At 44.1% G+C, this 21174-nt stretch overlaps 1 pseudogene; it reads left to right on the forward strand.

Moving 5' to 3' along the window:
- LOC142028397 (protein ELYS-like) overlaps positions 1-15861 on the forward strand; it is a 40082-nt pseudogene extending 24221 nt beyond the window's left edge.
- Positions 15862-21174: the final 5313 nt, after the last annotated feature.

Consider the following 21174-nt stretch of genomic DNA (forward strand, 5'->3'; position numbering starts at 1 on the left):
CTAGAGGTAGTATATTCAAGGTGAAACTTGAATTCTGGTACGTTTGGACTTGAGGGGAGTGCAAGTCAGTTACATTTTCCTTTTAATTCTAGGCCTAGAGCTACAGAACCACCAGTCATAACACGTCCTCTCCCTGATGCAGAGTTGCCCGACGCATTTGTTGGGACACCCGTTAACAAAATTTAGCTTTGTACCTGTTAAAGAAAAGGTCGGCTTGGGGACACAACTAAGTGGAGAATTTGAAGTGGCCCCAGCATTGAAATGCAGAGGAATTTTCTTCTGACATGAGAATTACATCACTGGTGCAACGTAAAATTGCATTACTCTTGCCTCAGATGGCAGGGATTTAGGAAATTAAGTGTGACATGTCACGAAATCATGAAAAAACAAGAGAAGGCCTGTAACTTGTTCATGGGCCTGATCCATCAGCCCAGCAGTGCGGGTTCACCTGTATTTCTTGTTCATTGAATGTTTTTGTTATGTATCATCTCAGATGTCTTGAGTGCAGCTCAAGATTTTATTTCATGTATTTATTTATGTTCATATTTTCAATTGTGTATCTTCACAGATTGCCGGATTTGGTGGTTCGTCCTGTTCCTTCAAGTTCTGCAGCACAGGGTGGTAGCTGGCAGTCACCATGCAGCGCTTCTACTTCATTCATGGCATCCAGCCCATTGAAATCAAATATGCTTGGTTCCATCTCACAAAAGAATTTTTCAAGAGCATCGGAGCTGAATTTACTGGAGACACCTCTTGTGGTTAAGGTTTGTGTTTTAGAAAACAGGATCAACCAACCGAAGCAAAAGCCTGTAAACTTTGTTTAACATGAAACCACCAAAGTATTTAACACAAACCCTGTTGGATTCAGACTGTGGAATATTTTCCGCATGCGTGTGGTTATTGGACGTAGAATCCTTTTGGAAGCAGGACGTTGGGAACAGTCTTGAAGAGGGAAAGTTTAGTTCTAAGTTAACTGCCGTACGCACATTGTCCCATAGCTTTGTGAAATACTTTGTTCCATGCAATAAAAACGAGTGTAAGTTAAAAATTGGACTTCTGAGTACACATAGATCCTTAGAGATGCAATTTGTAGCTTAACCATCTCATTGTCTAAGTGCTCGATAGCTCTGTGGAGTTTGACTTGCATACCGACAAGCAAGAATGTATATGCTTCAGTTTCTTAATCCACTTAAGGGAATGACAACGTAAGTGATGCCAGTTAAGCGATGTCAGTCTCTGTCAAATTCAGTGATGGCTTTTTGCAGGGATTCTACGTATTGATGCTTGTGACAAGAAGATGCCATATCCTTGTTTCTTCAGGAAGTTAATTTGAACGCTAACATTTTATGTTGCATTAATTAAAAAAAAAAAGAAGAAAGAAGCCAGTAGATTCATAAGAAACATAAAATGCATGGTTTTTATACCATTAAGTTTTTTGTCCCTTTGGAAAAAACAGCAGTGCAGAGGCTAAACTTTGTCCTCTCTGCTGGTACAAACTCGGTTTAATTTGAACTAATACTTTAGTTGTGTGCAGTGAACTTCTTGTAATCAGTTACCTTCTTGCTTTATGCTTTTTGTTCATCAGAATGATCGTGAGCCTGGCTTGAGAGAGAGAGCAGTTGCCAGGAATTCTACATTGCACCAATGTGGCAAGATCCTTCCTAGAGTTCAAAGGAAGCTGGCCAGAGAGAGAGCCAAGCCTTACCACTTGCCTTCATCGGTCTCAAGAGAAGGTAATTCTTTAGAGGAGGGAAATACAATGGACAACTGACCACGACTTTGATCACACAAGGCTGATATGTTTTCCCCTCTTGCTTTACAGGCGCAAGACAAAAGCCGTTATCAACAGTAACAAAACAAGCAAATGCAGGAAATGTGCGTACAAGAGCAACGTTCATCAGTAATGTATTGTCCAAAATTGGAGAAGTAGGGGTAGGAAATGAGCAGGAAACCAGTTGCTCATGCCGTGAGAGGTAAGCAGCCTTTTAACAAAGTTTAGTCTTGAGCTGCGTGTTTGGAGAGAGGGAGAGAGAGAGAAATCCACTTGAATTATGTTAGTGTTTTGGAGGGAAGGGGCACCTGAATAAAGCTTTCTTTGGCTTTTTTTGCACCTACAAGATATAACATTTAAGAATCGATTCATCTTAAGTAATACTTGGAGCGAGAGTTCTTCTGCTATGATAGTCTCATTTATGCGAATACATCTATTTACATTACAGTAAAAGTGTTTACAGAATTTAAGGTAGCTGAAACGAAACCCATGATTGCCAACAAGCTATTGGTGTACAGGTTTTGGTAGACTTGATTGTGTGATCAAATAGCAATCTTTTACCACTTTGTGCCCAGCTTCTGCTTCGTTTCTGCCTTTTTCTTTTTTTTTTCACTCAAAACCAGGCAGAATTATAAAGAGCAAAAAAGAAGCTAGCAGTTGTCAGATGATTTTCCTAGAGGTAGTATATTCAAGGTGAAACTTGAATTCTGGTACGTTTGGACTTGAGGGGAGTGCAAGTCAGTTACATTTTCCTTTTAATTCTAGGCCTAGAGCTACAGAACCACCAGTCATAACACGTCCTCTCCCTGATGCAGAGTTGCCCGACGCATTTGTTGGGACACCCGTTAACAAAATTTAGCTTTGTACCTGTTAAAGAAAAGGTCGGCTTGGGGACACAACTAAGTGGAGAATTTGAAGTGGCCCCAGCATTGAAATGCAGAGGAATTTTCTTCTGACATGAGAATTACATCACTGGTGCAACGTAAAATTGCATTACTCTTGCCTCAGATGGCAGGGATTTAGGAAATTAAGTGTGACATGTCACGAAATCATGAAAAAACAAGAGAAGGCCTGTAACTTGTTCATGGGCCTGATCCATCAGCCCAGCAGTGCGGGTTCACCTGTATTTCTTGTTCATTGAATGTTTTTGTTATGTATCATCTCAGATGTCTTGAGTGCAGCTCAAGATTTTATTTCATGTATTTATTTATGTTCATATTTTCAATTGTGTATCTTCACAGATTGCCGGATTTGGTGGTTCGTCCTGTTCCTTCAAGTTCTGCAGCACAGGGTGGTAGCTGGCAGTCACCATGCAGCGCTTCTACTTCATTCATGGCATCCAGCCCACTGAAATCAAATATGCTTGGTTCCATCTCACAAAAGAATTTTTCAAGAGCATCGGAGCTGAATTTACTGGAGACACCTCTTGTGGTTAAGGTTTGTGTTTTAGAAAACAGGATCAACCAACCGAAGCAAAAGCCTGTAAGCTTTGTTTAACATGAAACCACCGAAGTATTTAACACAAACCCTGTTCGATTCAGACTGTGGAATATTTCCCGCATGCGTGTGGTTATTGGACGTAGAATCCTTTTGGATGCAGGACGTTGGGAACAGTCTTGAAGAGGGAAAGTTTAGTTCTAAGTTAACTGCCGTACGCACATTGTCCCATAGCTTTGTGAAATACTTTGTTCCATGCAATAAAAACGAGTGTAAGTTAAAAATTGGACTTCTGAGTACACATAGATCCTTAGAGATGCAATTTGTAGCTTAACCATCTCATTGTCTAAGTGCTCGATAGCTCTGTGGAGTTTGACTTGCATACCGACAAGCAAGAATGTATATGCTTCAGTTTCTTAATCCACTTAAGGGAATGACAACGTAAGTGATGCCAGTTAAGCGATGTCAGTCTCTGTCAAATTCAGTGATGGCTTTTTGCAGGGATTCTACGTATTGATGCTTGTGACAAGAAGATGCCATATCCTTGTTTCTTCAGGAAGTTAATTTGAACGCTAACATTTTATGTTGCATTAATTAAAAAAAAAAAGAAGAAAGAAGCCAGTAGATTCATAAGAAACATAAAATGCATGGTTTTTATACCATTAAGTTTTTTGTCCCTTTGGAAAAAACAGCAGTGCAGAGGCTAAACTTTGTCCTCTCTGCTGGTACAAACTCGGTTTAATTTGAACTAATACTTTAGTTGTGTGCAGTGAACTTCTTGTAATCAGTTACCTTCTTGCTTTATGCTTTTTGTTCATCAGAATGATCGTGAGCCTGGCTTGAGAGAGAGAGCAGTTGCCAGGAATTCTACATTGCACCAATGTGGCAAGATCCTTCCTAGAGTTCAAAGGAAGCTGGCCAGAGAGAGAGCCAAGCCTTACCACTTGCCTTCATCGGTCTCAAGAGAAGGTAATTCTTTAGAGGAGGGAAATACAATGGACAACTGACCACGACTTTGATCACACAAGGCTGATATTTTTTCCCCTCTTGCTTTACAGTCGCAAGACCAAAGCCGTTATCAACAGTAACAAAAGTTTTGGCCACAGCTGCTTCTGGTTTTCCTGTGTTTACTCCTCGGTCTATTCTCAGATCCAGCCTTCGCACTACACCCCTAGCAACTCCTTCTGCATCTCCAGGACGATCTCTACCTCCTCCTCTACGAGCAAAGGAGCGTAGAGTATCTTTCAGGGAAGAGAACTTGAATGCAAAATGGACTGTTGGGGTAAGCTGGCCTGTAGTTAGTGATCTTTATAGTTAAAGGCTTTACAGACTGTGATTTGATTTAGTTTTTTTCAAGTTTTCCAATACTCCTTATATTGAGAACTGGAATAGCAAATCAGAACGGCAGACTTGAATTTGGTCCAAAAAGGTTATGTTAGACCTTCTGTAACATCACCTGCCTGCAGGAACATATTCTTAACAAATACCAGCCACCTTGGTGGTTTTTACTCCAGCATCACTAGGCGCTGTGATTGTTCCAAATTGCATGTGTGCAGCTTCCCGCTATACCTTTTGAAATGGTGGTATGGCAGGAGGGTAAGGAATACAGATTGAGTCAGTTGTTTGGGTTCGTTAAGCTTTGTGAATGAAACACCTCTGAAAGCAACAAAAGTCATGAGCTGCATTTACTCTCAGTCTCTCTTTTTGCAAGGCCTGGGTTTCCTTAAGCTATGGTAAAAATAGACTGCCGATGAAGAGAGCTGTATGGCTGTCTCTTCTCTAGCCCTAAAGTTCTTGGTTTTGCTTCTTGCCTTGCACCAGCGATAGCATTTGTGTAGTTGTCAAATGAAGTCTGTCCACCTGGAAGTTGCCCCCTTCTGCTCCTCCTTTTGTTCTGTCAGGTGGCTTCCCTGATTCAGCTCGTCATGCAGTTGCCAAAGTAATGTTCCAAAGCTAGTATCTACCTGGAGGAGCTTTCCGTACCTGTACTAACAAATTGTCTTAACCTGTTTTTATCGTACCTGTTATTGCCTGTTATAAAGAGCTACTCAACTGTAAGAAGAGGCTCTCTCTCCTGTAGGAAGTTCTTAGTAATAGTGCAGTGTGGCCGGATTAATTTACTTGTTCCACGCCACAGGCATAGTGAACGCTAAAATATGTTAGTAGTGCATACAAGCTGAAAAGGCAAGCATAAAAAAAGAGAAATCTTGGAGTTATGATTTTAGGTATGCAAAGCTCCCTCTTCTTGAAAACACAGTAGTGAACCCAATGAACAGCCTTGAGATGACAGGGTAAGCAAGCACTTACAAAGCCCACTTCATCTTAATTCTCCAAGGTTGTGGAAACTCAATAAGCAGTCAACAGTGGGATTGGTTTTTACACTCTGCTTTAAAAGCTAAGATAGTGCTAGCATGAGAACTAATTTTGTAGCGCCTTGCTTAAGGCGACACTTGCAAAACTGACAAATATCGGTATATATTTGTTCTTTTTTTTTGTCTTGCTTTGACAAAAAGCATATGTGTGATCTTGATTGTGAACTTTCTTTTTAAAAAATAAAGGTAACGGAAGATAACAAAGCACCATCTGGAGTTTCATCTGAGCATCATCACGGAGTGGTGGAGGATGCTTGGTCGGAAAGTAGAGATAAACCAGCTCTGTTTCCTCTGAGCAATCCCGAGGAAGGTGGTGCTGAAGTGGAAGAGTCTGGAGACGGTTTGGAGAAAACGGATGTCAGCAAAGAAAACAGTAACTTCTCTGCCAGGTCAGACCAAGCTGCTTTGGAGTATCATGATGCAAAATCACCTGGCGATTTTGAAGATGAAGTCATCTTTATAGCTGCTAATCCAGCTAATTCTTCCGCTGAAGAAACTGCCGATTTTGAAGAACTGGAGAAGGAGGAAGACAGTGAAATAGTTGAAGAGAAACCCTTCCCGATGGGACAACCAGATTCATCAGAACTGAGAAAAGCAGCTGGTGTGTTTCCTGCTATGATAACCTAAGCTTCTGCATTTTTCAAATGTCTTCAAAAGGCTAAATTACTGACGGGTGCAACAGTCCATGATGAGCATTCACAAATGTCCGAGGCACTTCCTTGTCCTAGGCTTTTAAAATTGCCACTGTGTTTTGAGCCCTTTTTTAGGTCTCGTGGACATTCTGCATGTATACTGCTTTTGGCTGGCATTTCTTGTGTGTAATTGCAGCGGAGAGGCAGCAGCGACTTGTGGGAGTTTTGAGAGGGGTACAAGCTGAAAACTTAGGCTTCTGGTTCTGTTTTAGGGGGACTTCTGTAGGCTGCAGGTTTTTTTACAGCACGTTTAGCCTATGGCGTGCTTTGACTAGATAGGTAATGTTTTGTTGTTTTGTTTTTTTACCCCCCTCGTTAGTGCTCAGTTAAGTAGTTTTCTTTGGGAAGTGAGTCTGCTTGTGTATCTGCTTCTCATTACAGCCATGTTTGCTCCTTTTGCTGGCTCAACAGCTTCTGCAGCCTTTTCCAAACCTATTTCAGCTGGTCTTTGGTAATTCAGCTCAATTCAACTCATTCAAGCCAGTGCAGCTGCTGAGGATGTGTTCATATGAGCAGGTCTGCTGGCAGATTAGAAGAGATGTAGCTCACTAGGTGGTGAGCAGTGATGAAGAGCTGGGAATGACAGTGGTGCAGGAACAGGGAGAAGATGTGTAAACACAGCTACAGTCAGGATTGGACAAACAGAGCTCAGTCCGCTCAGCTCCTTAGAACAAAAGTTTGCTATTCCTGGGAGAGGTATGCAAGTGTCGGAGTTCTGCGTCCGAGGTCTCGAAACAGTTTGTAGCGGGGAGCGTGTACTCCGGTATCAGTGCATCATATGCAGCCTGATTCAGTCCTAAGCCTGAGATGATTCCGGAGGATCCTGGAGAGTCACTGCTGCTCCTGAAGCTCCTCAGCTCCTTTTCTTTTTCAATAAGAGCAGTGCCCAGACAGGGACTCCGTGTACATGGGTAAAAGGGGTTCTCCAGGTCTGAGTGTTTCTAGTAAGATAGGTCAAAACATTTGCCTGTCTGCTTTTAGCTGCCCTGTGTTTGGACAAGAAATCAAGGGTGCTTTTCCTTAAAAACAATGATAAGGTCCTAATCATTAAAGAATAACCTTATGAAGAAAGTTTGTCATTGCCGGACTATGGTACAAACAGTTCTGTACAATTTCAGTCCTCTGGAAGCGTTAGGGGGCAGTCAGTATAGCTCTTGTTTGGGCTGAGCTAGCAAAATTATCCCAGTCCTGCGTACTGTCTGCAAAGGTAATTGTTGGATCTGGAGGAAGCAGATGGCAGAAACAAAGAAGAAAAGGAGGAGGGTGTTTCTAGAATTTGGCCTGTTGAGAGAAAAACAGGCTAGCAAGCAGTTGGGTTTCAACACCACCAGTCAACCGCTAGAGAAAAGAACAGGAGACGACCTTAGATGCATTCTTGTAGAAGAGGGGAAACGAAATCAGGAAAGGAAAGAAGCATTGCTGGGATGAGTTAAATATCCAAAGAGAAATAAGAAAAACTTCTGACCCAATTTTAAGAAGGAGGGATGTTTCCTGAGGTTTTTATGTATTAGGTCAGTAACATATCAAGTTGAGTTTGTAAACAGAATGTCAATGGCCATGTTGTTTTCTTGACGGAAACTATGCATCAGACTTCTGGTTTTACTGGACAGAAGAACTCAGACCTTCTGTGCAGTTGAAGTCTTGGTAGCGTTATTTTGTTAGATCACCATCCTAGGTGAAATGCGTTACGGCTCTCTTGAAAATCATATGAGCATTTTGAAAGAAATGATGTTAAGTGCAACAGGGAAGTCACCCATCTGTCTGTTTTTGTAGGATTTGTGGAAGAATCAAATGCTGACCGTCTTACCCTTCCTGAGGATGGTAAATGGTTGTTTAAAGCTGCTGAGGCTGCTACTTCTGGGACTGCAAGTGAAGGGTAAGTTTATGAAATATAGATACACCTTTAGGTTCACACAACATGTGACTGCTGGCTTTCCTGTGTTTGAAAACTATGATTTTTGAGCTGGTATTGGTTCTCTCCTGTGTTCTTAAATACAACAGGTTTCCTGTTCCTTTCTGTCTGTGGACAGAACTAATGTGGCATGAAGAGAAGTCAAATTGACGAGCTGTCAGTTTGAGCCTTTTTTTCTCAAATCATTGCAGACCCCAAAGTAGCGGGATAAGGATTTTGTTCAGCAGGCTATATGCACCTTTTTACAGTTTGAGGGGGTTACTAAGCAGGTACTGTGAAGAGAAGCCCTGCTTTTGTCTGAATGTTATGTCGGTGCAAATTACACCTGAGATTCCTGTAACTTTAGTGGGTTTATTGTGGGGCTTGACTACTTTCTGGCAGTAATTTATACACTTAGTTTCTATTTTCTGTGTGTGGTCAATTAGCACCTGTTTGTTTCTGGAAAGGGAAGCAGTTTTCTCAGCAGGTACTTTAAAAGCTGCAACTGCTTAGTGAGAGACGTTAGCGATGAAATAACCCTTAATTTCAAGTGGTAACTTACAGTGGCACAAACTTTTGTTCAGTTGGTTCTAGACCTCGAGTATGGCAGTTGCACTCTTTCTACAGAAGACAAAGAATATATTATTCTTTAATACAACTCTGTTGTTATGTTATTATCCAGTGTGAGATAGCTGGGAAGAATGTTAAGTACTTGATTCGTTGCACAAGATGAGTCGGGAATTGAATGTCGATGTGTTGGTAAAGGAATTTCTCATTTTCCTTAGTTTTTTTCTGTTTGGAAACTGGAAGACTTTACAGTGAGAAAGTAATTTGTAAAGCTCTTCAAGGTTTGTTTTGAAGCTTTGTGATGGATTTCTCTCTTTCTGCTCATGCAGTGAAGCAAACCAGCAGGAGTCCAAAATGTCCTCTTCATCAGAAGAAAAAGCCATACCAGTTGCAACAAACCCACAGCTTTCTGAATCCCTGCAGGCAGAGGGTGAATGTACGTACAGTATGTGGGAGATGTTATGTGAGTTAAGGCAGCTGAAGGCCTCAAGTAAAACATGCAGTTTGCCATAGCGCTACAGGTGTCTCAGACTGAAGTAGTACTAGCATGTTACTGCTACCTTTCATTAAACTGTAGAGAGAAGAATACCCTCCTCAGAGAAAGTCCTTGTAGAAAATGCATAGCCAATGTTCCTGTTCTGGATAAAGGTACTGAGAAAACGGGTAGAATGTCAAATATTAGAAGGAGAGATCATTATGTATTTCGGTGTTGTACACCACTACTAATTTGTGTGCTATGGGATCTGCTGCTTGAGTTACTATTTTGAAAGATGATGCATCCCTCAGTACTCAGGCTGTGAAGAATTACTAGCTGCCGGGTAGATGGTTCTGGTTTCTAGCGTTTGGGGAAAGCCCGATGTATGTGGCAGGATGGAGAACTGTATTCTTGGCTCCTGCTCCCTCTGTTACTTCCTGTTGCTTAAACGCATCTCATTTATAGAGCAGTTAAGTTAAAATGATATAAATCTCTTCCAGCTGTGATACGTATCCTTGACAGCGAGGAAGTGGTCAGTACTCATTCAGAAAATTGCCTTGAGGGGAAGTGTGTGGATTTACCTGAAGAACGTAACCCAGAAGCAGCTGGAGATGAAGGAAACGTTCCTTTTCCACAGGAAGAAGTAACTGTTTCTAACAATCTTCCTAAAACTGAGGAAATTAATGTAAGTAAACTATTTCCCCATTTTCTACTAAAGAGAAAACACCTTGCAAATTGAGGACAGTCCTGTCTAACTGACGATTAGAAGGCATGCAAAACCGTCTCAGTTTCTTTAGCTGGGTAACACAAGTCCAAACCTCGTTGGGTAAGGGCAGATAGGTTTTTCTCCTACGCATTTGCTGTACCGATAACACAGAATAGAACCTGTCAAGACTTGGGCCTTTGAGAGCTGTAGGAGTGCCAAAACCCGCCTAAATATTTTTTAAAATCACCATGCCTTCATTTGGTTTGCTAGACTGTAAATGTTTCTTATTTGACTTAAAAAAAGAAATAGTTTTAATGTTAAAGACAATAAGAAAAGTTGGGGAGTGCAGCTTTTCAATACCGGAGGCCGTTTACCAAATGACAAAATGGCGTGGGAACCAAACTCATTTTCAGAATGATTTGGGTGCTTAGATCCTTTGCTATTTGTTCCTTATTAACATAAAGAGAATTCCCAGTAATGAGTTAATTTCAGTGTCAAGATATTTCCAGCTGCCTAAAACTCTTTTTGTGTGCGTGTGAAAATGCGGGGGTTTTAACATCTCAACTTTGTAAAGTATGAATTTTAAAAGGTTGTTCACAAGGGCTGAAAATCAGAGCCAGAGATTCCTCAGTTGTGGCAGGTTTTCCCCATTGTTCTCACTTCTGCTGGGGCCGATGAGTGATTTGGATTCATTGTGGATGTCCTCTAAGTACCACATAGAGTATGCTGTCGATTTCCTGTAGGGTTGTACTCACGGGAATTAGTAATAGTTAGAGTGAAATACAAACTGAAAGGTAGGCGTAGCACAAATAGATTGGTCTCAAGCAACAGAAGATGCTTTTCGGTGTCGCAGTTTTCAGATGAAGTTGAATAGGCAGTCGCTTACGTCGCTCGTCTCGGCTTTGGGGTTTAGGACAACGCTCTAGAGAAGATGATTATAGACTTGGGAATACATAAATCACTCACTTATGGGAGTAAATGGAGAATTTGTGATGGGAAGAAGGGAGCCGGTACGTGAGACGGTCACAAAGCTGCTGCAGTCATTCCTGTAGCAGTAGAGTGAAGGTTTTCCTGCTTTCGTTATGAGTGGTTCTTACTGAGTTATACGTAAACGTGTCTTTTTGGCTTGTCTACCTTCACTGAATTTAGGACAAACTACTTACTACTTTCTTGGTCGTAGATTTGTAAGCATAAAAGGAAAGTTTATGCAGACTGAGAGGGTTGTCAAACATTGGCATGTGCTGCCCAGGGAAGTGGTTGAGTCACCATCCCTGGAGATATTCAAAAAGCGAGTGGACAGGGTACTTCAGGACATGGTTTAGTGGGCATGGTTAATGGTTGGACTCGATGATCTTGAAGGTCTTTTCCAACCTAAATGATTCTATGATTCTATGATTCTATGACTAGTATTTCTCGAATTTAGCTTTGAAGCGTGGCATGTTGCTAGATGCGTGTTGCGCAGCTCCATGCACTTGTTCTCAAATTTGCGCTAATACCTCGCTTGCAGTCTGTGCTCCCTGCCGTGCTGTTAACGGCCGGTGGGAACCGGGCTGGAGTTACCCTGTCGTTGCACTTTGTAACGCCGGCTTATGACAGGGTAGAATTGCTGGTGGTCGTGAAACTAGTCTGGTATTTGTACTCGGTATTGCCGTCACCTTCGTACTTCGGGAGCCATCCATCGGAAACTATCAGTAATTACAGCTTTTAGCTTTTTTCCTCGGCGAGCCCGCCTATGGGGGGCATCTCCGTCCTTCGGGTGCCATCGCCTGGAGACTGTTAATGATTCCACTTTTTACCTTTTCTCCTTGGGGAGCCAGCCTAGGGAGGAGAAATCTTCCCGCATCTTCCCCTTCTCTGCCAGGCTAATTCCAATAGTGTTTGAGGACTTTGAAAATTTGCATATCCTTGGGCTGCTGAAACCAGCATGGTCCTATGCGAGGTCTCCTGCATGTCGTTCAGGTCTTGTTTAGGGTTGAACAACTGTTTAAGAATACGATCAAAGATGATGCTTTAGCAACTTTTGGCAAGGCAGGAGGCAAGAAAATAAGCAGATTCTATGGAGACTCCCGCTGAGTGGCTTCCTCCTTCTGCCCTCTTTGGCTAGCCCTATAACTTAGAGGGTTGGGCAAAGGTCTTCACGCGTTGATTAAATTACCTTGGCCACCTGAGTCACTTGAAATACATAACAGAGACTACTTTTGCTCTCAGCATAAAAGCTTGAGTGTCTCATGTGGCTCTAGCAGGAGAGAATAATTGCTCAGTACGGGGAGCTACAAAGGCTGCGATGGAGGTATTTAGAATCTATGTGTTGTCTCCTGCAATCCAAGTGATTCCTTAAAGTGCGGTGTTGAGTTGTGCGATGTGATACCTGGCCAGTTTGACTAAGTGTTGCGGTGACACCTATGATGAGCGAAACTTTAAGCTTGGGGGACATCGTTGTACTTTGCCCCGTTAGATGCAGAGTCGGTCACTCTGTGTGGATTTGTAGTCAGTGCGGAAAGTACTGCAATGTGATGATTACTGCCAGCTGGGTGTACAGCTTGTATTGTAAAACTGCTCACTTTGTTCACGGGTGGTGGCAAATCGTTAGTCATGAACAGAAGTATCAGAAATGGAGCATGTGATTGCATACACGGAATACTCTGTTCTCTGTCCCTTAAACGCATAAACTTTTACCTGTAGTAGAGAGTACATGGTATGTTTCTAACTTTACATTTGGTGGTGATCGGAAAGGAAAAGCAGCATTTCAGTGTCCTCAGCTTCATCTAGCTCAGCCTGAAGTTAGTCTGTTTGGTAACTGATACTGCATTAAGAGACCTTTTTTAACTTTAGGTTCTTGAAGATGGTGCGGTTAAGGCACAAACCTCAGAAGAAGCACCTGAAACATCACCATGTAGTGAACTACATCCCTCAGGCAATCTTCAGTACAGCTATGATAGTACAGAGCAACAGTTTGCATGTCATTTGCCTGATAACAGAGATGGTGAATGTGATGCAGCTGAGGGAGATGGAGAGCTTTTTCTATCTCAGAGTAATTTTACTTTAGTCTTGGAAGGAGAAGAAGGTGAAGCAGAGATGGGAGACCCTACATTAGTAGATGCTTCTAAAGCAGCTGGCACAACAACAGAGGAAAAACCTGTCAACAGTTTAGGCAATACTGAAAACCAAGAACATGTTACCAACTCGGTGTCCACTGTAACTAGTGATCAGGCATCTCAAAATATTGCAGAGTCGCTCCCGTATGTGCCTGAACCCATTAAGGCAGCTACTGCTGAGAACTTACCGGATGCAATCAAAGACACAAGAAGTAAAGAATTTACATCTGAAGTTGCAGAACAATCTATTCATGAAACCATAGGTAAAAAGGTAACTGGATTCCAGAACGCAAAAGCTCCCTTAAGAACTGTGCCGGAAGGAGTGGAAGACGAAACCAGCGTACGTCAAGTAGAGTACGGCATCGCTCCTAGAACACGTGCAAGGGGACAGCTGAGTAGAAGGCTAAGTACTCCATCGGCAGGCACTCAGCAGCTACTGAAGACAGGCAAACCAGGTCTGTTTGCACTGTCTCCTAGGAGAAGTAGCAGGCGAACAAAAGAAGCACCTGAGACTTCTAGTCTTCAAACGGAAGAAAATGCTCAAGAGGAGCAAACGCTTGTGATGCCTGTTACTCCTAGGAGAGGCAGGAAGCCTAAACCAAGTACTGCAGGAAAAGTAGAAAGCAGCCTTTCTGATGGACAAACATTGTCCCTCCCTACACAGTCCGTAGCCGCTACTCCAAGAAGAAGATTAAGGAGAGCGAAGGAAGCTGCAGCTGAACTCTTGGGAGAGGCTAATGAGGAAACTTCTCTTGCTGAAGGTAGCGTTATCGCTTCTGCTACTTCCCAAAGGACTAGAGGAGGGAAAAGTTCAGCAGGAGGTCAAGAAACTGGCCAGACTGACACGGGTCATAAGATAAAAACGTCAGTCAGTCCCAGCAGAAGTGCAAGAAAACTGAAAAGCGTTAATTTACAATTTATGGAAAATATTGTCAAGGATCAAGAGGTGCAGCCTAGTGCCCAACTCCTTTTACCGGTGGCAACTCAAAGAGGCAGAAGAAGAAAGACGAGTTCATCAGAAGTTTCAGAAAATTCTGACCTTGATCTGTCTAAATCATCGCTTCCTCAAACAGAATTCAAACTTCCCGTCACTCCGAGGAGAAGTGCTAGGAAGCAGGCACAAAATCTCCTGGCAGACACAGAATCTCTCTCTGCTCAGGAAGACATGTGTGCAGGTGGGAAAGTGGGAATCCTCGATACTCCTAAGAGAAGAATAAGAGGAGTCCCACATGCTAAACTAGAAAAAACACATGCTCCTGAGCAAAGAGCTGCCCAGCCAAACGAGGAATCAAGCACACCCAGGACTACAGTAGGAACAGGGCATCGGGGCAGAAAGAGACAGTCAGTATTGGAGGAGAGCACAGGGGAGAAGGCCTTCCCCCAAGGAGCTGGTGACAGTCCTTTGCTGCCTGAAGACAGAAACCCATCAGGACATGCTTTAACAGATCGTTTTACAAGAGCCAGATCCCGCAAAACTTCTATGCATCAGAAACTGTCTCTTGAGGAAAAAGAGTCCTTCCTTTTCTCTCCTCCTCTCACAAAGCTGACAAAGAAATGTAAAGGTAGGTGCACTATGTTTATATGCAAAATAGGGCATATTGCTGTTTTGTAAACCACAGAAAACAGCTTGTGAGGATGGCTTTAAGTATGGTAAGAGTATAACCATAGGAAATAAAAAATTGGGAAAGAGGCATTTCATCTTTTTTCTGAACTCTGTATGACTGCCTGGCTAGCTGTGGTGGAGACAGGAGAGGAGGCTGATCTGAGTACACTGAAATGAAATTTAAGCTTAATTTTTTGTCATGAGCTGAATGTCTATCTGTTTTGAAAACTGGAGGACATATCTTAATATGTGGTTGTCATCACTTCCCCCCAGTGGAGAAATAAAGGAGACATGCTTTCAAATTCTGTTAATGTTTTAACTTAACATGAGCTGCAACTTGCAACAAACTATACAGCTGTTTAGTTATAGGATTGTTTTTCATGGGCATATACTTTGTTAGTGAAGTCACTGCTCATGGGGTTCTTTGTATTGGAGTACATGATAAAAAAATATTTTTTGAGATGAGTAAGGACTGTCGATGCCTCTTGAGCATAGTATCTTTCATTATGTAAGGGCAGGTAAAATGGCTACACTGGCTTATTTTTGTTTCACTATATAATGTAAAAGAATGGATCTCAAGAGGCAGTTACTAGGCGAAGAATACCTGCACATTTTTTATAAACCCAATTGGACCTTTTATGTCAGGAATCTATTGTGCTTTTGATTATTAGCTGTAATTTAATGTCACCGTCGTTTATGTATAACGTACATGAATGTTAAGAATGCCTTGTCATTTTAGCTGGAAAAGAAGACCATCCTGTGCAGCTTAAGGATATAGACCCGGACTTGTCTTCTCAATTTGTCTTTTCACCCCCTCTGTTGAGGTCGAGGAGAAAAAATAAATCTAGGATTTCCCAAATTGTGAAAGAAGCAGTAAGTAAAAACTCTAGTTGTTTCATGTTCAGAAGAATAAGAGGAGTCCCACATGCTAAACCAGAAAAAACGGATGCTCCTGAGCAAAGAGCTGCCCAGCCAAACGAGGAATCAAGCACACCCAGGACTACAGCAGGAACAGGGCGTCGGGGCAGAAAGAGACGATTAGCACTGGAGGAGAGCACAGAGGAGGAGGCCTTCCCCCAAGGACCTGGTGGCAGTCCTATGATGCTTGAAGAGTGAAACCCATCAAAATGTGCTGCAATATTAAGATCTGTAATGGATCGTATTACAAGAACATGCCTAGTGTGTCAATAAAGCCGCAGATAACTCTCAGGGTTGTCAGTGCAATCCATTTATTTGCTGGAGTTTCATCGGTTCCCATGTAACTAATCCGAAATAGCCTAGGTGTTGATTTCTGGTGGGGATCTGGCCTGTTGAGAGAAAAGCTCTGCAGAACTCCTGGGCTCGCGCTAACAAGCAGCCCTGCAGCGAGCAAGCTCACAGGGCGCGGCACAAGCGCGGGGCAGTCTGCGGCACCTCCCCGACCCCGCGTGAGGGAAGGCCGCAGCGCGGCGGTGGCAGAGACGTGACCCCAGAGGGTCACCGTGGCCCGAATCCTGCTGTCCTCGCTGTGTGTGCCCCCGGCCAGGCGGAGGGGTGCTGGGTGACCGTGGTGCTGCTGCTGACGGGCGGCTGAACCACCTCAGAGCAGCCGGGCCGGGGGAGGCGACTGCTCGCGGCTCTGCTCCGGACAACGGGCCTTGCTCCTATCATCGCTCGCTCCCCCAACGTTTCCCCTCGGGAGACGGACACCAGAACTACCGTTTTTGCTGAAGTCCCCTGTCGACAGAGCTGGAGAGGGGTCTGCAGAGCCGCTTACGCAGGACGAGCCCGGGCTGGGGCTGGTTGAGGAGGAGGGGGCTCCGGCTGGCCCGGACGTGCGTGACCCGTCTCTGGAGCACAAGCGAGCTCAGCTCCCCACGGCTGCTCGCGCAGGCAGCTCCGAAAGCTGCTCAGCCCTGGCAGGCAGGGCCAGTCCCGGGCTCATCTGGGACGGGGATGGGAGGGAGACGTCGTCTTTGCAGCCGGGGGAGGTTGGGAGCCAGCGGTGCTTCCGTACCCCCTTTCTGCGGGTGCAGGGGATGAGCGGCTTTGTCTGCTGCTTCATCCTGAGAGGCGGTAGGTCGTTTGCTTTGAGGCACACCTTTGTGGTTCTCGTCTTTACAGCAATTCTTCCTAGGTCAGATGTTCCAAGAGCGGTAACTGTCGCAACCTATTTATTTCCTCTGCGTTTCTGCAGAGTATCGTTTTCTGTATCTTACTTCATAATGTCTGAGGGACGGATCTGGTAATTTTTCCTGCTGTTGATACCGTATTTTAACAGATTTTTCTCGACGAAGCCATCGCCAAACAGCCAGTTATAAATCTGGCGGACTTGGCAGGAAGCGAAAGGCAAAAATCCTCTGAAGGATCTGAAGGAGACAGGTTGAAGGAAGGCAGGTGGGTAAATCTAAGTCTAACCACATTAGGAAATGTCACCAGCTGGTTTTCTTTTTCTTTTTTTTTAAAAAAATCCTTCCCTGTGAAGTAAAAATTAAATTTCTGCAGGTGAAAAATAGTTTTCCCTCCATTCAGGATTCCTTGCCGTCTGGCTAAAGAAGTTACTTAAATGAATAAAGCCTGAGATGTCCACAAGCACAAACATACTGAAGCCTGTGCCTAAGCATGAATATACGGAAGGTTCTAATCTGGTAGCCTCTTCCCTGCCGCCGGCCCCCCAGATTTGCTTTTCATAGTCATGCTTCTACTTTTCACTTTATTTTCCCTTAGTGCTCTGGCTGAGGTTGCTACAGGAAAGAGAGTGGTGCACATCCCATACAGGGACTTGGTCCTGACGAGACTCCTGCAGTCTGCTCAGGGGGGAAGAAGCAGGACCATCATGGTAAGTTGATTCTTGAATTTATAACCCGCTTTGCCCATTGAAATAGAATTGTGCGGCTCTGACATTGGTGAAAGTGAGTGTAATTTAAAAGTTAAGCTTGCTTCCTGTGCAACACAAAGGGGAGAACCCTTCTGCTGGTCAAAAGCTTCTAGCCACTACTAAACGTGTTACTCAAATGGAGAGCACTTCTGTTTTCGGAACAGAAATGTGGCTGGCGCAAAATAGATATCTCTGTCTACGTTAGAGATACAACCTCCGTTTCTTCTGAAAGAGTTTTCTGCATATCTGTAAAAATTTATTGACATATAGGTAAATGTAGCTATAAAACTCAGAGGCACCTGTTTTATATAAAACCCGTGTTCTTTACCTACCTAAAACTAGGCTGCATTATGAAACAAGTCCTTTTTGCCCTAACTTCTGAGATTATCGTTTGTGCCGTGCACCAGAGGTTGCATTCCTAAATGAGATGAAACTCCCCTAGGTTCTTCCTTGTCTCAGGTGAATTAACTGTATGCTCCAGCATCTTGGAAGAGGTATTTTTTTTAAAGGAAGTGCAATTAAATGAAAGGTGGAAGAATACGAACAGAAAATGTGCACATGTGAAAAGGTTGACTGTAAATGCTGATACTCTCAAAACAGCTTACCTGGGTTTCTTCAAATGCTAGCTTGCATAATTCATCAAAGATGTTTTGAACAAATTGAAGGACAGATTCTTCAATTGCTACTTGTACAAAGACCATCAAAGTGGTTTTGCGCCTTTTTTTTTTTTTTTTTTTTTTTTTGCGTTGGTGCTAGCATTAAGGCAGAGTTAGCAGGATTCGAGCGCCTTCAGTATTAATTTTTGCAAAACCCACCTCTATCTTCTCATCTTTCTTTCTGTCTCATTTCTCTTCTGGCACAAGTGTTAGAAAGAGTTAATTTATGGCCAGATTGCTAAGACACCTGGGTTCTCCTTTTATATTTGGGGACTTAATGGTCTATCTTTCCACGTTAATCCCTGTCTGGTTTTTGGTAGCGTTTAAAACTATTTTAAAAACCCTCCTTCAAAATCTAATGTCAGTTAATACTTTTCATATGCTTAGAGATTGCGGCCGTTGAGTCCAGCAGACATCTGTTACGAAGAAACTTTGTCAACCTTACGATATGCTGACAGGTACGCTTTCATAAGTTTTCCCTTTCTGGTCTTGGTGCACATTGCGGTCAGGTGCTGGGCAAAATGACAGAAGATACCAGTTCAACGGGACTGACAGCTCAGAAGGAAGAAAGGGTGAATCTGTCCATAGGCAGGGGCGGCACATGAAGAGCTTGTTCTTTACCCTTATTAACGAACGGCATGTGTTTTTACAGGTAAGTTGTACGACAGAGGTAACTGTATTTCCTGAGGATTCCAGGTCTCCCTCATATGTGTGACTTAATTGAGCTTCTTTCCTGCCCTTTCTTTCCCAGTAACACAGCACCTCTAAAACTAAGCTGTAGTTTGGGGTCCCACAGCCCAACCGTGGTTGAAACGTAGAACATAGAAGTGATGCCTGCTGCCAGGCATTTGTCGTCTCTGCTTCCCAATCCCAGATCCCAGCGATAGTGCCACACAGAGCTATTCCTTCCTGCCCAGGAGCAGCTTGCTTTCCCGGCCACTTTCCCAGTCCGTCAGCTCCTTCTGGAGGAGAAGGTTCCCTCTCTGCTCCCCTTTGCTCTCCTCCTGCGCTTCCTGGGCCTCAGGACTGAAAACCGCTCTCTTTGCAGTCCTTTCAGGCAGGCTTTTGCTGGACTCCAGCACTAATGCCTTCTTATTCCCTCTCCCATAAAAAGAGGTCAGGCACTTACACCCCAGTCCATTATCCCAAAGCGGGTGATGGCTCGGTGACCTTGTAGCCGCAGCAGCCTGGCTGTTCGCAGGTGTCAGGAGCAGAAGATTTAATGTCTCCAGCAGCAGTTGAGTCCTGCAGAGAGCTGAACTGCTTTCATGTGCCGATATGAACGCAGACCAACAAACTCCCCACGCCTGAGCCAGCTCCGTGCAGGGGCAGCTGGAGTTGTCCTTTGCCTGCCTACCTGCCGTACCCACACTTACAGTGGGTGAGGTGTGGTTTTGAAGTACCCCATCCCATATTGCCCTGCATACTAGAGGCAGAGCGGCTATGGCTCCATTGCTGCAAGTTAGGGTTAGCTGGAGAAGAGAAGGGTTTTCGTGGGCTGGCAGGGGCAAAACCAAACCGGGCTGTGATTGCTGGTAGCGGTACAGGAGAGGGCATCAGATGTTTCCACCCAAGGAGCAAAGTGGCTGTGAGACTTTTTCGCTTGTGAAGTTCCAGAGCTACATGGGATATTTCCGAACAGGGAAAAGAACAAAACAAAACCAAACCAAAAGTCACGTTTGATTGGAAACGTTGTCGTTTGCTGGGATTGTCTGGGTAACAGCTTCTTTTTTGTCTTTTATGTATTTTCATATTTAAAAGGACAAAACGGGTCAGGAACAAAGCAGTGGTAAATGCCAGTCCCAGTGGGAAGCTTCTAAGAGAACCAACCGCAGGCTGCAAATAACAAACTGTTGTGCAGACTGGCTGGGCTCGGGAGCACAGGGCGACCAATAGCCGATGGAACACGTACGTATTTCAGCATAAATACAGCTATGAATAGCAAGCAGATTTTGACTTCCCAAAACATTCTCAGGAGGCATTGTTGGTAATCTGTAACACCGAAGAAGTACGGTGGGAATGGAGCTGAGGAGGATTCGCGGGGGTTGGCTCCTGTGCACGCTCTGGGCACCGTGTTTTGTTGCTCACCTTCTGGTTAGACGAGGACAAGGAAGATGGCAGCTTTCATTTCCAGTTCAGGATGCTGACAGCAGCAACAAACGTCTCGGCTGTTCCGCAGCGAGGTGGGTTTGTGTCCCCACGTGCCGTACGGTCCCCAGGAGGTTTGGGTTGGAAGGGCTTGCTCTGCAAGAGGCCAGACCGCCTCCCACTGCATGGCTTCCTCGCTGCTGGTCCTCGTCTCTCACGGGGCTTGATATTTTACACATAGGTACCCTGGTTAAAGCTGTCTTGCTGTTCACAAGAGGTGTGGTTTTTGCTGGCTGAGAACAAGTGGCAGATCTGGAGCACGCAGGCGACGTGGGAGTCCTGGCTGGAGGAAGCCCAGAAGGAGTGGGAGCACCAGCACACTGCAGTGGCTCAGGCGAGTTTCCCAGTAATGGGCATCGCGGGCAGATACCTTAACCTCTGCTCTTCTGCTTCTGATGTTTTCCCCTTCTTGTCATCTTTAAGACTCGTTGCTCACACACTTCTGTGCCAACAGTGCCCCGATGAGACCCTCCAGGGGCTTTTCAGCCTGGGTAAACTGGCAATAACGTAGCCCTGGGTTACGGGTCCACAACATAATAGCAAATCTCTCATGAGCTCAGATAACAGCATATTCTGTCTACTTCTAAGTACCTTACGGTTTCTTGGTTTCATTTTGTAGTTGTGAGAAATCATGACTGAAATAAAAGGTGCCAGTGAATGTACCGAGCCGTGTCAAAGCAGCTCAGGCTTGGGTCACTTCAAAGTCCTTGACAGGGAGAACCAGAGGTTTTCCCTTTAAAACCAGTCATGAGATGAACACCCTAGAACTTGGGGCAGATGTGTTCTTTGCACTTTCTGAAAAAAACCCAAAAACCAAACCAAACCCCCCCCAAACAAACCCCCAAAACCCAACACCCCCTCCCCCCCCTTTTAGTTTTGGGCATGTTTCTGAAAGCAACCAATG

The sequence above is a fragment of the Buteo buteo genome, unplaced genomic scaffold (genome assembly GCF_964188355.1).
Source record: "Buteo buteo unplaced genomic scaffold, bButBut1.hap1.1 HAP1_SCAFFOLD_336, whole genome shotgun sequence".
Lineage (NCBI taxonomy): Eukaryota > Metazoa > Chordata > Aves > Accipitriformes > Accipitridae > Buteo > Buteo buteo.